Source organism: Schistocerca cancellata, chromosome 2 (assembly GCF_023864275.1).
Source record: "Schistocerca cancellata isolate TAMUIC-IGC-003103 chromosome 2, iqSchCanc2.1, whole genome shotgun sequence".
Classification (NCBI taxonomy): Eukaryota; Metazoa; Arthropoda; class Insecta; order Orthoptera; family Acrididae; genus Schistocerca; species Schistocerca cancellata.
In genome coordinates, this window is record NC_064627.1 from 786,561,416 (window position 1) to 786,582,788 (window position 21,373).

The window sequence follows — 21,373 nt, forward strand, 5'->3', positions numbered from 1 at the left end:
CATACGATATCATCGATTTAAACCAAGTCTTAAAAGAGTCTGTGAAAGGTATTTAACTACGTGCAAACATCAATACACTTAAATCTGAAATGAGGACTGTAAATGCATCGATTGACTTTAACCAGAAAGGTTTAATAGGGCGCCTGCTGTGTTTCACAAAAAGGCAAGTTTTGAAGAAGGATCCAAGTAAATTTTACAAGTCGATCAGACTGTGGACATACTCCCCGTCAGCACAATCCGTGTTGAGTGTAATTTTGCAATGAACTCCAATCGCAACGATAGTCTGATTCACACTATTTACGGAGTCTTCCCCTCAGTTGCAATGGGGTATAAGATTGTTGAGACTCCTGCCAATGCAATATACCTTCTACTGACAATTCAGACATTGGACAATTTGGAGCTGCTTATTGTGGACCAGAATAATCAACTTGTTGACTTTTGTGGTGAGGAAATCATTGTAAGATTACATTTAAGGCAAGATGGGCGTACGGTATGAAGCAAGTGCATGTAATCCACAGCATGCTACTTCGCTACCAAACACCAAAGTGATAACACATGCGAACCACGAGTTTCTTAAGTCAGTTGGCCTGAAGCTGTGCAATGATGTCATCACTCAAATAACCAGTCCAGTAGAGTATGATGAGACAATTATACATCAGGAATACTTCTCTCATAAACCTTATGCTTCAACCACATTTAACAAGAAGGATGAAATCAGGATTGTCATCCAGAACCAAGATGCACTCATGCTTCCATGCAAGAGTTTCATATATCTCAGTTCTCATTCTCGCCGCTGGCGGTAAAATTTCATCTGCCGTACGGTGCTGCCATCTCTGGGACATATTGACAATGAACGCGGCCTCATTTTAAAACAATGTGCATGTATCTATCTCTTTCCAGTCCAGAGAAAAAAAATCGGAGACCTTAGAACTTGAATGCACCTCGTACGTAGGGCATTCGGCGTTAGCAGGGGAAGACCATACATGTTGGGTATGCATCCTATAACAGCACCTGATGACACAATACAGATTAGTGACAGATGGTTTGAGAGAACACCCGGCTTAATAAATCTTATTTTCCTAAGACCTACCAAAAACCTATAAATTATTCAGTTAATGATAGGGAAACGTACCGTGAAATACTGCACATGACTGGTGTACAGAAGATCACGAAAAGCCTGAGCAACAAGAACTATAAAACCATTATAAAACTAATACACGAAGGCGAAAACAACAACATCAGCAGCAGCAGCGGTGATGGTATTGACATTGAGCATAAAGCAGTGAACAATCGAATCCCGCAGTATGTATATTATGACGACCCCAACGAGCTGATAGGTCGACTACAGCTGCTCATGGCATCAGCTGCTGCAGGTAATACAGCTCATTCGAATGATGTTGTTTCAATAACCTCGCAGCTTCTAGAGAGAGGGATAATCGAATAAGTATGGAGACAGTAGTTCGAGAACTGCACAAACCAGCACACAAAACATACCCTCGTAGGCATGTTATGATTAAAGGCCTGGATGACTTGTGGCAAGCTGATCTTGTAGATATGAGGGAATATTCACATGAGAATAATGGATTCATATATATTTTAATGGTTATTGATACATACTACAAATTTTCCTGGGCATTATCAGTCAAAACAAAAACTGGTAGAAATATCGCTGATGTTTTTGAGCGTTTGCTACAGACAGGGACGAATCGATGCCCAGACAACCTCCGAACAGATCATGGTTGGGAGTTCTATAATAGGTATTTCAAGACCGTGATGCAGCGGTACACTATACATCACTATTCATCATTCCCTCACCTGAAGGCACGTATCGTGGAGCGTCTGAACAGAACAATAAACGGTCGAGTGTGGATGTTTTTTAACCTTAACAGCTAATACAAATGGACAAATATCCACCAGGAAATAATTGCTCAGTATAATCGAACCAAACATAGCACAATAAAAATGAGACCAATCGATGTTTGTTATAATGGACTCATGGATACAATGTACTATCGCATAAAAATGTTGACTCCACGCAAACAGAACTTTAATGTAGGCGGTTTGGTGCATATCCCAAAACACAAGTCGGCATTTGAGAAATCATACCTACTGAACTGGTCAACTGAGATATTAACAGTTTCAGAGGTGCAACGAACGAATCCTAGAACTTATATATTGAAGTATAGTAAAGGTGAAATGTTCAAATGTGTGTGAAATCTTATGGGACTTAACTGCTAAGGTCATCAGTCCCTAAGCTTACACACTACTTAACCTAAATTATCCTGAGGACAAACACACACACCCATGCACGAGGGAGGACTCGAACCTCCGCCGGGATCAGCTGCACAGCCCATGACTGCAGCGCCTTAGACCGTTCGGCTAATCCCACGTGGCAGTAAAGGTGAAGAAGAAATTGCAAGCTGCTTCTACACTGAGGAGTTGCAGAAAAGCTCAGAACCGGATGTTTTTCTGGTGGAGAGAGTCATAAGATGTTGGGGAAATAAAGCACTAGTCAAATGGCTTGGTTTTCGTGCTATGCAAAACAGCTAGATTGATGCTGACGATTTGCTATATAATGGGCGTGCATAGTCCACAGCCACCACTGAAGCATAACATGTGTGCTAGGAGACACATTAGAGGAGGTGGTGGTATTCTACACAAACTGCCGGTGGCATTACACATCCCTTGTTGTAGCTACTGTGGACCAGGGACAAAGCTTCAAAAACGCTTGGCGCGAGGTGATAAGGGGGTTAATCTGTTCGATGAAGCGTGCATGGAACGTGACATTGCATACGCTGCAAATAAAGATCTATCAAGTCGTCACATTGCAGATAGGATTTTAGCTGATAAGGCTAAGGCGATATGGAGAAAAAGGATATAAGTATAGGTCAATGCATCGCAGCATTTTCAGTTGATAAAACCATGAATAGAAAAATTAAGTTGTGTTTAGGAGTGATGAATTTCAAGCGAATTATGAATGACGTACGTTGTGCTCTAAACAAGAAGGAGGACAAGGGCGTGAAGCAGAGCTTTTTGAAGAACTGTATCCTGACAGCGATGTATGCAGCTAAAAACGCACTGAAGCAGAAAGATGCGGGAAGAAGAAGAAGAAGAAGAGGATCAGCTAAAGCACTTCGAATTCTACCAATACCCAAGACATCTGGCTGTTTTATTCCATTTCATCACTCAAATAACCAGTCCAGTAGAGTATGATGAGACAATTATACATCAGGAATACTTCTCTCATAAACCTTATGCTTCAACCACATTTAACAAGAAGGATGAAATCAGGATTGTCATCCAGAACCAAGATGCACTCATGCTTCCATGCAAGAGTTTCATATATCTAGAGGGGTGATTCAAAAAAACTAACGGCAGCAATACAGTGGGATCCAAGCTGACACTTAATGCTTCAGCATTCCTGTTCCAAGAGATATGCTATGAACTCAATGGGTCTGAGATCGACTGTACGTGCAACGTTGGCATAACATCAACCCCTAAAACATAAGTTTCGGCATCACCTGCAGGTTTGCGTAATTTAGAAAATGCAGGATGATTCATAAACGATCCAGAGGATAGAACAGTTGCAGAGTAAAAGTGATTTACTGCATGCATACCTCTAAAAATGCTTATGGGCTACTTTGAGGACATGAGACAGATTACTGTGAACGCTAAACACGAACTCATTTTGGTGCAGAATGCGATGGACAATAAATCATATGTTAAAAGAGCTCAAGAGGAGAATATAATCACAATCAGCAAGATAATATGGAAAATGCCTCACATCAGTGTATCAGACGAGATACATTTGAATCTTTTAAAAGTTCTGAATTCAGGTACATTTCTGCTACTGATATTTCGCTCATGGGAGATTTTCGAGTACCCAGTGTTACCGACTGCGAGCAGACATACATGGGCTATTACAACCTCCACCTATCTAGAGACACCTAGATTCAACCTAATTGCAGAAGAGGTAATATACTGAATTTTAATCATCCACAAATTTCCCAGAACACACTGCTGCATATGCTCTAGTTCTACATGACCATGTGATCAACTACTGCCCACTCACCAGCGTTGTGCAACGAGGTGTATAAATGATTTGGTGCTGTGGCATACCTACAGCATTTCACAATGATGTCTCATGGTGTGAACATCACTGTTGACACTCAGGGGTTCTATGATGGTGAGCATAGACAGTTCGTATTTAAAGACACTGCATTTGTAGTGTACAGACAACATGCTGGAATAATAGGGACATTCTCAGCAATCATTGCATCAATAAGGTCTTTCAGGCATGTGAGGTGCGCTAAGACATGGAATAGTGCAAAGTGGTTAATACATTTGTACCACCGAATTCACTGGAATGATCCCAGTATACCCCATAAAGATATGGTGACTCTGCTTAAGTTATTCGATCACATAGACACCGTCATCTACGTGAAGGGGAAGGGTTACATCTCATGGATGCAGAGAATCTTTAAATTTGCTTCTATTCAAGACCTGGAATTCTATGGCTATCCTTGTATCCATCAACTCAAGAACATGTATCAGAAAAGTGCTACTGTATCTGCTTATGCAAATGTAAAATTACTTTTAAGTAGTATGAGAAATAAATCAATTTTTCCCTGACAATCCTTGTATACTTTAATTTGGAGACCTACGTCCTTAGCATGTAAGTTTATCCATGGTACTATACCTGCTTCCATCTATACCTGCATTCCACTGGAACTGTGAGTGACTCACTTACCACAGCCTTACGCACTTCCAACTGGGCAGTAGCGCTACCTGTGCTATTAATAGGTACGCTTTCACATTCCTCACCCATCGCCTGCAGTGAATTCTCTGAAAATGTGTGTGTTAACGGCGCTACATCTTGTAGATACGCACGTGCAATGCAGATGTGACTGCAGAATGTTCACAGGTATGTTTTAGCAAAAAAAATAATGATTAGGTTCTGTTAAAATAACAACAGTGATGTAAGGTAACGAATTTTTTTCCTTTATTCATTTCAGTTCAATTCTCGAGACTACAATTTAGTTCGTGATGTGCAATATATACACTCCTGGAAATGGAAAAAAGAACACATTGACACCGGTGTGTCAGACCTACCATACTTGCTCCGGACACTGCGAGAGGGCTGTACAAGCAATGATCACACGCACGGCACAGCGGACACACCACGAACCGCGGTGTTGGCCGTCGAATGGCGCTAGCTGCGCATCATTTGTGCACCGCCGCCGTCAGTGTCAGCCAGTTTGCCGTGGCATACGGAGCTCCATCGCAGTCTTTAACACTGGTAGCATGCCGCGACAGCGTGGACGTGAACCGTATGTGCAGTTGACGGACTTTGAGCGAGGGCGTATAGTGGGCATGCAGGAGGCCGGGTGGACGTACCGCCGAATTGCTCAACACGTGGGGCGTGAGGTCTCCACAGTACATCGATGTTGTCGCCAGTGGTCGGCGGAAGGTGCACGTGCCCGTCGACCTGGGACCGGACGCACGGATGCACGCCAAGACCGTAGGATCCTACGCAGTGCCGTAGGGGACCGCACCGCCACTTCCCAGCAAATTAGGGACACTGTTGCTCCTGGGGTATCGGCGAGGACCATTAACAACCGTCTCCATGAAGCTGGGCTACGGTCCCGCACACCGTTAGGCCGTCTTCCGCTCACGCCCCAACATCGTGCAGCCCGCCTCCAGTGGTGTCGCGACAGGCGTGAATGGACGGACGAATGGAGACGTGTCGTCTTCAGCGATGAGAGTCGCTTCTGCCTTGGTGCCAATGATGGTCGTATGCGTGTTTGGCGCCGTGCAGGTGAGCGCCACAATCAGGACTGCATACGACCGACGCACACAGGGCCAACACCCGGCATCATGGTGTGGGGAGCGATCTCCTACACTGGCCGTACACCACTGGTGATCGTCGTGGGGACACTGAATAGTGCACGGTACATCCAAACCGTCATCGAACCCATCGTTCTACCATTCCTAGACCGGCAAGGGAACTTGCTGTTCCAACAGGACAATGCACGTCCGCATGTATCCCGTGCCACCCAACGTGCTCTAGAAGGTGTAAGTCAACTATCCTGGCCAGCAAGATCTCCGGATCTGTCCCCCATTGAGCATGTTTGGGACTGGATGAAGCGTCGTCTCACGCGGTCTGCACGTCCAGCACGAACGCTGGTCCAACTGAGGCGCCAGGTGGAAATGGCATGGCAAGCCGTTCCACAGGACTACATCCAGCATCTCTACGATCGTCTCCATGGGAGAATAGCAGCCTGCATTGCTGCGAAAGGTGGATATACACTGTACTAGTGCCGACATTGTGCATGCTCTGTTGCCTGTGTCTATGTGCCTGTGGTTCTGTCAGTGTGATCATGTGATGTATCTGACCCCAGGAATGTGTCAATAAAGTTTCCCCTTCCTGGGACAATGAATTCACGGTGTTCTTATTTCAATTTCCAGGAGTGTATATATATATATATATATATATATATATATATATATATATATATATATATAGAGTCCTTGAGATACACTATACAGTTCCATTCAATGCAGAGATACTTTTAACTTATTACTACTCTAACCCAATATGTGTTGGAGATTCCTCGAAGGGAATATTTTTTTTTTTCCTTATAGAGCCGTACTTAAAACTAATTACTAATGAAATGCCATCGGAACAGACTATACTGAACCGAGCTGTTCTGTGAATTGACGTTCTCCCACTTAACTAGATGGCTATAGTTCTTTTTAAGTAGACATTTTCAATGAAATAATTAATTAATTAGGTGGCTCCAACTTAAGGAGACAATTTCTATACATATGTTTGAAATATACATTTATCATTGAAAAACTTTAATAACAACATTTAACAATATCTTTTTTGAACTGGGTGGCTCTAGACATTTTCCACCACAGACTGCAGAAGTACTTTAATAATAAAAATTAATTGGGTGGGTCCAAAGCATCAAGCCCATCAGCTGTACGAAAGAAAAAAATTATTTGGATTGAAATAAAACTACTTTGACTGGATGGCTAGCAGTAGGTGAAGCTTAAACATTACTCTGTTTACACACACACACACACACACACACACACACACACACACATCCACACACACGCGCGCGTGCACGCGCACTCACACATGAATAACGATAGAGAGACAATAACATTATTTTTTTTCAGCACATTGTGGTTATACAGGGTGGTCCATTGATAGTGACTGGGCCAAATATCTCACGAAATAAGTGTCAAACGAAAAAACTAAAAAGAATGAAACTCATCTAGCTTGAAGGGCGAAACCAGATGGCCCCACGGTTGGCCCACTAGATGGCGCTGCCATAGGTCAAACGGATATCAACTACGTTTTTTAAAATAGGGCCCCCATTCTTTATTGCAAATTCGTGTAGTTCGTAAAGAAATATAAATGTTTTATTTGGACCACTTTCTCCGCTTTGTGATAGATGACGCTGTAATAGTAACAAACATATAGCTAACAATTTTAGACAAACAGTTGGTAACAGGTAGGATTTTGATATTAAAATACAGAACGTAGGTACATTTGAACATTTTATTTCGGTTGTTCCTATGTGATACATGTACCTTTGTGGACTTATCATTCCTGAGAACGCATGCTGTTACAGCGTGATTACCTGTAAATACCACATTAATGCAATAAATGCTCAAAATGATGTCCGTCAAACTCAGTGCATTTGGCAATACGTGTAACGAGATTCCTGTCAATAGCGAGTAGTTCGCCTTCCATAATGTTTACACACGCATTGAAAATGCACTGACGCATGTTTTCAGGCATTGTCGGTGGTTCACAATAGCAAATATCCTTCAACTTTTCCCACAGAAAGTAATCCGGGGAGGTCAGATCCGGTGAACGTGCAGGCCATAGTATGGTACTTCGACGAACAATCCACCTGTCATGAAATATGCTATTGAATACAACGTCAACCGCATGCAAGCTATGTGCCAGACATCCATCATGTTGGAAGTATACCGCCATTCTGTCATACAGTGAAACATCTTGTAGTAGCATCGGTAGAACATTACGTAGGAAATCAGCATACATTGCACCATTTAGATTGCTATCGATAAAATGGGGACCAATTATCCTTCCTCCCATAATGCCGCACCATACATTAACCCGCCAAGGTCGCTGATGTTCCACTTGTAGCAGTCATCGTGGATTTTTCGTTGCCCAATAGTGCATATTATGCAGGTTTATGTAATTGCTGTTGGTGAATGACACTTCGTCGCTAAATAGAACGCATGCAAAAATCTGTCTTCGTCTTTTTTATTTTCCAGGACATGGTGCTTATATATATCAGGAAATAATTTATGTATTTATTTTTTGTCAGCACATGGCGCTTATATATATAAAACTAGATGTATTTACACATTCATACATATTTTACACACACACACACACATACACATGCAGATCCATACATATTCTTTCACTCCAACATACGCACACATGCTCACACCACACATCACACACACAACCAATAATTACACTATGATAAAACAGCCATACTATTTGATACATAAACTCACCCCACCCCATTCACACACCCATTCTATCTCTATCTCTCAATCAGAGTCTCCCACCCCTACCTTCACTTCAAGAAAATAGTGTGAGTGTGGGAGGGTTTCCGCCCCATCCTCAAAAATAACTCTTTTATCGTCATAAGGAGACAACCCGTCTTTAGATTGCAGTACAGTGCACACTTCGTGACTTCACAATCGAATACTAGTTTGCCGAATGATGTGTGGAGCATTGCCTTGAATGCTGCGACCATACAGGCACTGCAAATAGTCTTCAACCATGAGAGCGCAGATGCCACACGTCTAACACCCTTTGCCTGCCTCTGGGTGCCCCCTTCTATTGTACAATACGCAACATTTTGGACCTCAATCACACAAATTCTACAATCGGTAAACCATTCTCCTCATCTTTCATGAGACTGATAAACTTCTTGTTCTTAAGAACAATACCGTAACGATTATTGGCCTCATAAGAAGACACGTCGAATTCCCTAACATGGCACCTAATTCATATGGATCCTAGTTCTTGAACCAGATGTCTGTATCCATATAAAGCAACTTTGGTCCTATGTAATGAGGTCTTGCAAACTCGTAGTGCAGGCGGTAAATGTAGAATTTGGAGATATCCATTATGCACATCTTCAAATAAATAGGCTTCATAAACTCAACTGCAGTCTTTGACATCTCTACAGCAACAAAGTTTTCGTTGAAGATGGTGGCACACTTAAAATTTGGCCTGGCAGTACACTTTCTCACTTCACAACATCAGTCGCATGCCGTTCTAATCAAAATATCGCGTTCATCTCTTACATTCTGCATAGTTTTCCTGAAAGTGGATTTGTTCATTAATTTATAAAAATCTTTTTCAAAATCATTACTTGCTACCGCCCTCTTTTCGGTATTTAGTTCAATATGCTCCTTCAACCAGGGAGATTGATTGAAGGAGATAGCCTGGGTGATTCTAACATGCTTCATCCCTAAGCTGAGGCACTGCTGGGTATTACAATAATGAATAATATACCTCTGCTTATCTCCAGCAGTAGTCAACACTTTAGGGATGGTGCTTCCTTGCAGAATTTGTTGCTCTGGACATAATGGCAAGTCACTTGTCTCTCCATGCAAATTATTAAGATATGTGATGTCTGCCTCAAGCACATACCCCAAATCAGAATCGGTCAGAAGACCCATTATTTTTCCATCTAATCCCTTCAGTTCATCGAAACCCACCAACCAGCAGTGGTTGCATCATGGTGTGCCCATATAAGTTGTTCACATCTGAGTACATAATGTAAATCGATGTGCTAAATCTAACACCCATCCGTGGGTTATTTGCCTTGGCATGCTTGTGGACACGTTGACGAAGTCCCCCACGGATCCCGCACTCAAAAAATAGAAGCATTGCAGCATCAGTCAAAAGTTCGATGCTGCGCCCTGTTTCTTTGAGCATAGCGTCCCAGGAGAACCCTGATGCCGTGTAATAAAAGGCGGGTTCCAGAGAGTATGTGACCATGCATACAATGTGGAACTTTTCGAAAACATCTGCTAGCAAATGCACGTCTGTGACCATGTATGGTCTTGCATATTCTCCCAAATTAGGGATAATGAATTCCCACGAGACATTGACGGCATGCTCATAGCTGCTGTAGTTATGGCATCGCCTGTGAGAGGTAAATGCAGATATGTCGGGAAGCCAGGTTTCATTAAGTTTTGCCATACTATCAACATACTCGCATGGGAAAACTCCTTTCCTAGTCACAAGTTGGAACTTTTCCTCATCAGGAAATGCAGATCGAGTAATATGCATATTATTCAGAGGTAGAGTTTAAAAGAGTTTCTGGAGTGAAGTCTGCATAAAGCCTAAAGAGTCAAGGAAGCAGAGTGTAATTTTTGACATCATTTATTTTGAGAAAAAAATGTACTTCTCAACACTTTCAGGCAGGACATTGACCTGATCATTCTTCATACCGAAATTAGACAAGTGCTCAACGAGAAAACGAGCGTCGTACCTTCTCAAATTGTGATAAAAGACAGGTACGTGCTATGGTAACTTATACTTCAAATTGCGTGTGTTATAAGCTGCACCGCAGAACTTTCCCATAAGATGACAATGATATCTACGGGGAGTTCCCGGTTTCCTATCTAACGGCATCCCACAAATATGACAATTAACCACCTTTTCATACAAATTATCATCTTCCTTTGATTTGGTCATGGGAATATTGGTGCTATAGAGCTTATCAACTTCCCATGAAATTTTTTTGGGCTCAGTGAGTAACCACTCATCATCCCCGACATAAGACTCATAGTGGTTAAGTTTAGAATCATATCCGCATACAACTTTGAATGCTGCCACATACGGTACTTGCTTTTGTGTGAAGGTTGTATGTGAGGCTAAGGAGTTCCCTTCACAGTGGGAGGAGCCAGCAGGCATTCAAAGTCAGCGTACACTACAAAAGGACATCGCTGCGGTGGTGAACATTTTGAAATTTAATGAAGTTACTTTCCTCTGTGGGCATAATAACATACAGGGTCCTTGGAAGCACAATCTAAGAGATGTGTCGCTAGTAACTCGTCTGATGAAAAATAATTCAGACACCTTAAACAAATATGCTTTTTACACTGTTTGTTATTTAACTGGAAAAGGAGTTGGGACATGTCTTTGATCTGAACATAGTGATAATTATCACCTTCAGAGAGGAGGTGGAAGTTTACATGGTGATTAGGCTCACCTGTAAATTTTGAGGAGTGGAGGGGTTGTCTTACTCATCTGACTTCTCATTATTCTTCTCCATGCCATAAACGTGAACCGATATTCCTGTATTCTGTGCCTCAAATTTAGGTATGTCCTAGATCCATACGGCGAACTCTATATCATCAAAATTATAAGATGTTTGGACGCTGCGAATGTTTCTTGTAATTTCTCTCACAAGCCAGGATTAACCATGCAAAACAAGCATTATCATATCGATTTTCGACGTTAATGCACGCCTTCGTGTTAGCTATATCTTTAGAGAGCATGATATAGCTAGACCCTCCATTTACCGGATCATGGACATGTATATGGATATCAAGGTGTGGTATATTGCTGAGTGCTTTAGTCGACCCAGTGGACCCACGTACTTCCATCTCGGAAAATAGGGCCATAATAGCGCTCAAGGGGACTCATGATACCACTCAGCAATGGATGTGCTCCGAGAAATAATGCTGTTATCACCCCATACATAGTGCAGAGTTGTAGCCTCTGCATCCCTCTGCATCACCTGGATGTTTAGGTGGGTGATTCAGCTCGCAGCATAGTACTGCGTGGCATTTAATAGCGTTAAATCTCGGATAGTTTAGTACTTTGAGGAGCTTGGTCTCCAAGACAGGGAGGCACCCTTCTAAAAACCCGACAGGGTCGCGATACTTCCCTCCTGGATTCTCAATCTTTGTGAATGAGATAAGTCCCTAAGTAGCCCAAGCAACTGCTTTCTCGAGAGATCATTATACTATTATTCTGATGTCCTTCACTATCACTAGGACAGGGGAGAGCGCTAGCGCTAGCTATAGAATAATCAAAATTACTATTACTACTACTTCAACTAGGAGTCCACTCCATCAATGAGGGGCTGGTGAGGATGCGTCAGCTGTAGGGAGGGGTACGTGTCGTGGTACATACATCTTTCACTGATGGCAGGGGCGAACTGTCTGAGGAGGCGGAGACGGTGATGGTTGGTGGGAACAACTGGGGTGCGGTGATGGTTCCTGGGGTCTGATTTCCCAATTACCGACTGGTGAGGTGAAAGATACATGCCCTTCTTCTTCTGCTGCTGGCTGAGATGCCCATGGGCGCCGGAGGGCTTGCAGTGGTGAAGGGCCAGGTGCTGCTGCACCTTCCGCGCAGCTGTCATTGGTGCTATACACTGCACTGTGTGTCTGTGGTGTGTGGCCAATCCCCACCCCCGCAAGCACCGCTCTAGATACACAACGTACTTCGTGTGATACGCCTGTAACACAAATATAAAAAATAAGTTTAATGATCTACATTGAAAACAATAAATAATAATACTAAATAATGGTAATTATTTGCTGTAATGATAAAGTTAAACAATATTCACCTTCTCCACTCTGGCTCCATGGCTTGAGCAACTCATCAGCACATTCAGTGAGGTCTCTTCTCCGCCTCATCTAAAAGGGTCATACACTTGCGCCGGCCGTTGTGACCGAGCGGTTCTAGGCACTTCAGTCTGGTACTGCGCGACTGCTACGGCCTGCAGGTTCGAATCCTGCCTCAGGCGTGGATGTGTGTGATGTCCTTAGGTTAGTTAGGTTTAAGTAGTTCTATGTTCTAGGGGACTGATGACCTCAGATGTTAAGTTCCGTAGTGCTCAGAGCCATCTGAAACACTAGCGCTTTTCGGATTATTCTTCATCTGCAGCGGCCGTCATCTCATGAACGCAATCAGGGATTTCACCCCTGCCTTGCTTTACTTGCATGACACCCTCGGCGACTCCCTCCCTATGCATAGAAATATCTAGAAAGAAAAGAAAGGAATATGTCTCAGACAGCTCAATGTAGAAAACCAATATATATTACATGAAATTATTTCATCTAAGAGCTCCGTTTTACAAATGTACTTACATTCGCGCTGTGCTCCAGCCCTCTCTACCTCTAGCTGATGGGCTAGCTCAGTTAACATGCTAGGGATGAATTCTAGAAAGACGGTAAAGACTGAGCATAATATCCAGTATAGAAAAAAGTCTCTGTAGCACTCACATACGCACACACACACACACACACACACACACACGCACGCACGCACGCCCACGCAATCTGTTAAAGGGCGCAGCAGTTTGTGGACTGTGGCTGAAACAGATATTTGACAAACACAGAAAACATATAACACAGTCACAGAATCCATGAAAGGGTGCAGCAGTTTATGGACTGTGGCCCAAACAGACATTTGAACACAAAGACAATCCGTTAAAGGACACAACAGTCTGTGGACTGTGACTCTAACAGATATTTGAACACCGAAAAAGTACTTACCAGGTAATTGATTTTCATCTCCTCGGCCGCGCTTGCCGCTGCTGCTGCTGCTGTTAGTACGTTTCACGATGATGATGAAAGTACAAACGACTGACCTCTGAGAAACTGGTAGAAGTACAGAAGCAGACTGATGGCGAGTTCGGTTGTGGCTTGGCTTATATAGCTTCTATGACATCGAATCACGTCACTGATGCAGTAGCCAATAGGGGAGGGGGGGGGGGTGTTACATCACGAATGAATGATGACTGCACTTCTAGTGGGAAAACCTCGAACTTCTCATTTGATCACTGAATCTCCAAGTGATACATTCAGTTATCGAATATCAATAAAATTGGATTGGAATTAAGTACTTAGATAATTCATACGTTAGATGCGCAATGTGTCACATGTGTTCCATTAGAATCGCTAGCATACTTCTAGAAGACGATCTCTGTCGTCAGTACACACATGCGGGCTAGAGGCCATGACATCAGCATTCTCGTGCTTGCGAGCTATACACGTGGTGCATGTTCCATTAGAATCGCATGAGAGAGAAAGCATTGCAGCATCTCTCTCTCAGCGCTTGACTGCAGGTAGGGAGGAGCTGGCGGGACTTTCACATATTGCAAACGACGATCTTGGATTACGTAATGGGAGCATGCTCTAGTGACAGTACTGTGCACTAGGTCAGTTTGAGTCCGGACCTCATGGCGAGCACACTGTTTCCCGCCATCTTGGATGATGGTACTCGCATCATCAGCTGATGTTATGTCTCTCATCTTGGACGACAGCGCCCTTTGCTTGTGGTTGTGTGTACTAAGTCAGTTGAGTGCGGACCTTGTGGCGAACACACTGGCTGGTGGTGCTGCCTCTAATTGTTCAAATAGAGACTGGTGCATGATTTCGACAGTTGACTATTAACAGGCATGTTTGCAGAGTCTTCTAGATGGATTATTATTTTGACAATTTGAAACGTCCCCTTTGAACAATTTATACAAGACTGTGCTTATAAACCTCTTACACTATTTGCTTTTCAAACAGCTGAGCAAAACTGAACGTACTCAAACATTCACTAAAGTGACACACAATATTTTTAGCGCAACGCAATCTGACTATCAAAGATCCCTGCAAAAGAATGGCCCTGAGTAACATTAAACTACACCTTTCAGAAATCACTTACCTCACAAAAATCTTCATTACTCGAACTCCTGCAATACAGCGAGCACCACTACTGCCAGCTAAATAAAAGATTCAAACTACGGAAGGCACTAACTACTGATAGGGATAGTTAGCAAATGAAAGATATTAATAGAGAACAAACAATGTATTTACCTTAATAGTCATAATATATATAGCAGTTCATGACAAATTACAAAACTCCGCCATCTCTCTCCCCACATCCACCACTGCTGGCGGCTCACCTCCAACTGTGCAACGCTACGCGCTGTTCACATCCAGCTGCCGCTGCCCAACACTACAATGGCAGACAACAATGCAAACTAGCCACAGACTGCACACAGTACAGCCAGTGATTTTCATACAGAGCGCTACGTGGCAAATTTACGAGTTCTTTGGCTCTTTGGACATAAATGTATTGCATTATTTATGAGTGGTTTGCATGTCTGCAGACTGTGCAATGCGTTATTTTGAGAGTTTACAATTAGCAAGCGCATGTGTAGAGCATTATACATGAGTTATTTAGGAGTAGTTTGCGGGTCTGTATGCTGTGTGGCATGTCAGAGCGTGTGTTCTGTGTCACTGTGATAAATATACTCCATCCCTAATAAATGAAGTACACTCCTTCCTCCTTCCAGCAGCCCAGTGCAGGCCCGAGTCCTTTTCCCACGAATCCCTAGGAGGAGTTGGCGGTCAAGTGACTCAGGTTAGTGGAGGTAGTCCAAGTGACCTATCTTCTCTCGATTTTCTCAGGTTAGTAGAGACAGCCCAGTTGATCTATCTTTACAGCCAAATTCAAACTTGGCGCCAGTTTCTGGGAAGAGGTGGCGGTCAGGTGACTTAGGTTAGTGGGGGTAGCCCAAGTGAGCTATCTTCCTGCGATTTTCTTAGGTTAGTAGAGATAACTGTAGTGTGATGCATTATCCTGTTGAAATTTGATCTTCCCACCATGTTTATCGGGGAGGGGAGAGGAAGAGGGTTAAGTTAGTGGAGACAGCCCAACTGACCTATCTTCCCACCAAAATTCAAACTTTCCACTAAAATCCGCTATCTTGGATGATGTCACAGCCGCCATATTGGATGACATCATCGCCGCCATCTTGAATGACGTCATGGCCGCCATCTTGGACAACGGTACTTTGAGCCGGAACCCCTTGCCCCAATACTTTCGTTGATGTTAGTACTATATCCACTGTTAGCACTGTCCTCTTAGAAGTGTAAGACTACACTCTTTACACAATGTGAGATGAGGTCTGTCAGTACAGTTTTGTTGCAGCAAGCATAAGAATCACACCTGCAGAGTGAGTTCACACTTATTGACCTGGAGAGTATTACATGCATTATGTCCACTATTTAAACTGTTACAATATTCGTTTTAAAAGTATAAGACTACACCCTGCACATAATGTTAGGCAATATTTGTAGTACCAAGCATAAGAAACAGTAGATGAGTGTTCATGTTTATTCAGTCACTTTTTTTTCAGTAAATGAGCTGACATTACAGCAATTGAGTTTTTAAGAACAGCAACACTTTAGGCAGACACGTAGTGTATTACTCCATTAGGAGAAAGTGACCTGTGTAAAATTTCTCCATCATTTATTCCTTCATTTATTCCTTCTCCGTCAGTCCAGCAGAAATGTCATTCTCCCTCAGTATAAAAGAACACACACACAAACACACACACACACACACACACACACACATACACACACACGCATACACTAAGCTGTTGTTAAGTACAGTGGAACATCTGCATCCTCTAATAGACAGCCTTTGGACGGATTGCCTGAAGAAGCAGAATAAACATGATCAATGACAGGCTAAGGCCAGCCGTTGTGGCCGAGCGGTTCTAGGCGCTTCAGTCTGGAACCGCGCTACCACTGAGGTCCTGCCTCGGGCATGGACGTGAGGTTACTTAGGTTTAAGTAGTTCTAAGTTCTAGGGGACTGATGACCTCAGATGTTAAATCCCATAGAGCTCAGAGCCAATAACAGGCTAAAATGCATGCAGTGGCAGAGGTAGTGAGTGTGGGCACTGCTCTCCACCTGTAATGGAGCAGTGAGTGGATCAGTGCACAGTGAGATGACTAGTATAAAGACCTGTGTGTATGTCATTTACATAGGACATATTATTTCAGTGTTTTTCCTATATGAGACTGCTTAGCCGAGGACCAGTTCCAGACAGTGCTGGCATATTCAGAATGTTGATTGTTCAGTTATTTGTCCAATATTAATAGTCCAGTATTTTGTTATTGATTTATTAGGCGCCAGTCTTTCTAAGAAATACGTTTACAGCTTGCACAAAGCATCCTGTTCTTGAGTCTTTTGTCCATCTGTGACTGATTTCTGCAGACCAGAAACAGTATATCACTGCCAGCAGTTGCATCTCTTTGTGTACAAGTATCATCAGTGATCCGTTATAAAAGACCTGGAAAACTGGTTTCCCTACCTAGGGGGGCATGGAGAGGGAGTGAGGAGGGGAGGTCTGTATCCACACATCGAGGTGAACACATGTGCAGTTGCTGCTACTCTCTCCTGGCGATATCTTTTGGGGTTGGCTCTTGCGATGGCTGTGTTATTACAATGATATTTCTCAATTCACAGCGCGTGTGTTGTATTATGATCCATTGTTTATGAGTGGTGGTTCTTTTACCACAATTTTGTTGTGTAATTAGAGCAGTAAAACATTTTCTGTCAGTTGTGGTTGTACGCATTTTTCTTCCCACGCTTCAGTGATAGTTTGCTGCCCTATCCCTTCTTACCGTGTATCTGGGTACAAGTTTCTCAGCAGGTATACAATTGAAGATCTCTGGGAGGCAACTCTTCCTGCACCTCAGTGATAGTTTGCTGGGACAGATTCCCACCAATTTGGAGTGGAACTGTGGACTAGGAAAGGTGAACATTAACAGACATACAACTGGCAAAAGTAGGGGCAGATGGTGGTGGGAAGTTTGGGAGGTGGGGGGTGGGAGGTGGAGGAAGTCTAGCTGTAAGACAGTTTCGAGCACCCTCTGCTACCGGTGTTGTGGAGTGGAGCAGTAGGTCTTTAAAACTCTGTGGTGAACATAAACACACATGATAAGATAAAGTGGGGGTGGGGTGGGGGCAGCAGAGAGTGGAGGCAGCGAGAGGTCAATCCAATGGCAGAATAATGCTTTCAGAAATAAAGCCTTTTCCCCTCCAATTCCCAAGTGAATTCGGGGGAGGATGATGGGGAAGGAAGTGGTGGAGGGGGAAGGAGTGGGGATGGTGACATCAACAATGCAATGTCCACAGATCTACCCCCACAGAGAGGAGTGGGGCAACCATCTGGGGAAATCCAACATCTTCAATAAATTTGGCAAAAATGCATCTTGTCCCAGCTCTCTCTTTGTTCCCCTACTGATAGGCCTTGGTAGCTCGTCTTTAGAAAACAAGGAACGCCTGTGTCGATTAGTTGAGCCTGATGGAGCATAGAGATTTATTGTTTGTGTTCCGTTGACGGCACATGAGATTCCTCGAACATTCGGAAGACGCTGGACATCTATGAAAGGGTGCACCATGGAAATGACAGGATGAGTCGCTAGTAGTTGTGCACTAGTGATTGTCTGAGATTTCTTTTCGTTGCACACGAGACAGCCGATCGACAAGACCTTTGACTGTCTGGATGCCATCAAAAGCAAGAGCGCAAGTAGCCATCGGAAATGCTCGTGCACGAGTCTTCGCTAGCATCATGACCTGCTCCCTCTTTCCGTACCAGATAACGGCGTTTCACTCAGTCTTTATTGCAAAAAGATATCAACCAAAACAATACTGTATGTTTGTCAAGTTTGAGAGTCCTATGACAACAGAAAATCTTTTAATAAAGTGGGTTGTCGAAGTAGAATTTTCACTGAGATGGCTCGAAAAGGAATGTTAGCATCTGGAGAACTGACATTGTTTACACAACTGTTCGTGTTACGAACCTACCAACCGAAACTGATAATGATTGAATGAAGGATGCGCTTTCCAAGTCTGGACATGTTAAATCTGTTAACAATGAACGATTGCCTCGCCACTACAGAACGAAATATTTGAGTAGGATCTGTTCTGTAGAAACAGACATTAAGACGGATACTCCATCACATATAGCTCTAAGTGGCTGTAAGGGGCAAATACCGTAGTCTGACCAGGTACAAACCTCTCATGTCTGTAACGAATCCGGCAACTTTCGACAGGATAGTCCGTGTCAGGTTTTTGTACTAGAAAGCAACTTAATGCAAGGCTAGAAACTGACATTGGGTGATATTCTGTCAAATAATACTTCTGCCCATGTTACTGAGGAAACTAATGCAGTAATGGCTTGCTAGCCATTCTGATGTACCTCTTCATGATACTAACAATTTTCCGCCTATAGCAACAAAGAAAAATCTTGAGACCCCTGTTGCTTGCGATCTGCAAACAAAAACTCTACACCATGAGCCACCTGACAGTTGTCGGCAGAAGACAGTGAAGATGGAGATGCATCTAGTAATATGCAATTCTCAGGAAGTAACTCAAAACAAGAAAGAACTAGAAAGTACAGGCCACAACGTAATCACAGATATCACAAGAGGACCGGTGTCACAACAGGACATTACGAAATTCGCCACGGGACCTCTAGATGCTCCATGACGAAAGACTAAGCCACCATCGAGTACCATTGTTTCTCACAATCAAAAGAAGTTCAAGAGCGGGAAGGGCGACACGAAACCAAAAAGTGTGCGTTGTGGAACTGTCAGTCACGAGTCAATGAAAGAACATCCCGAGGATTTTCAAGAAATAAAAACATCTTAATGATACAGGAGGAAAATCTCAGTATTAGAAAGAAACAGTAACATAACTTGCAACCTCTTAATGGGATGTAATACCTTGACCAATATTTCTGTGAAAACCAGTTAACAATTTAGTCGCATGTAACTACAAATTATTCACTGTCAGAACAACCAGAAAGTGGTAGTGCAATGATACAATATTATTCTATCACTAGTACAGGGTGTTTCAAAAATGACCGGTATATTTGAAACGGCAATAAAAACTAAACGAGCAGCGATAGAAATACACCGTTTGTTGCAATATGCTTGGGACAACAGTACATTTTCAGGCAGACAAACTTTCGAAATTACAGTAGTTACAATTTTCGACAACAGATGGCGCTGCGGTCTGGGAAACTCTATAGTACGATATTTTCCACATATCCACCATGCGTAGCAATAATATGGCGTAGTCTCTGAATGAAATTACCCGAAACCTTTGACAACGTGTCTGGCGGAATGGCTTCACATGCAGATGAGATTTACTGCTTCAGCTGTTCAATTGTTTCTGGATTCTGGCGGTACACCTGGTCTTTCAAGTGTCCCCACAGAAAGAAGTCACAGGGGTTCATGTCTGGCGAATAGGGAGGCCAATCCACGCCGCCTCCTGTATGTTTCGGATAGCCCAAAGCAATCACACGATCATCGAAATATTCATTCAGGAAATTAAAGACGTCGGCCGTGCGATGTGGCCGGGCACCATCTTGCATAAACCACGAGGTGTTCGCAGTGTCGTCTAAGGCAGTTTGTACCGCCACAAATTCACGAAGAATGTCCAGATAGCGTGATGCAGTAATCGTTTCGGATCTGAAAAATTGGCCAATGATTCCTTTGGAAGAAATGGCGGCCCAGACCAGTACTTTTTGAGGATGCAGGGACGATGGGACTGCAACATGGGGCTTTTCGGTTCCCCATATGCGCCAGTTCTGTTTATTGACGAAGCCGTCCAGGTAAAAATAAGCTTCGTCAGTAAACCAAATGCTGCCCACATGCATATCGCCGTCATCAATCCTGTGCACTATATCGTTAGCGAATGTCTCTCGTGCAGCAATGGTAGCGGCGTTGAGGGGTTGCCGCGTTTGAATTTTGTATGGATAGAGGTGTAAACTCCGGAGCATGAGACGATACGTGGACGTTGGCGTCATTTGGACCGCAGCTGCAACACGGCGAACGGAAACCCGAGGCCGCTGTTGGATCACCTGCTGCACTAGCTGCGCGTTGCCCTCTGTGGTTGCCGTACGCATTCGCCCTACCTTTCCAGCACGTTCATCCATCACGTTCCCAGTCCGTTGAAATTTTTCAAACAGATCCTTTATTGTATCGCTTTTCGGTCCTTTGGTTACATTAAACCTCCGCTGAAAACTTCGTCTTGTTGCAACAACACTGTGTTCTAGGCGGTGGAATTCCAACACCAGAAAAATCCTCTGTTCTAAGGAATAAACCATGTTGTCTACAGCACACTTGCACGTTGTGAACAGCACATGCTTACAGCAGAAAGACGACGTACAGAATGGCGCACCCACAGACTGCGTTGTCTTCTATATCTTTCACATCACTTGCAGCGCCATCTGTTGTTGAAAATTGTAACTACTGTAATTTCGAAAGTTTGTCCGCCTAAAAATGTACTGCTGTCCCAAGCATATTGCAACAAACGGTGTATTTCTATCGCTACTCGTTTAGTTTTTATTGCCATTTCAAATATACCGGTCATTTTTGAAACACCCTGTATCAACATAAATAAAATACACTCGGAATTAAAAATAGCAGCGATAAAGGAATTTTTATATGACTTCGGGACTGATATAACATTGCTA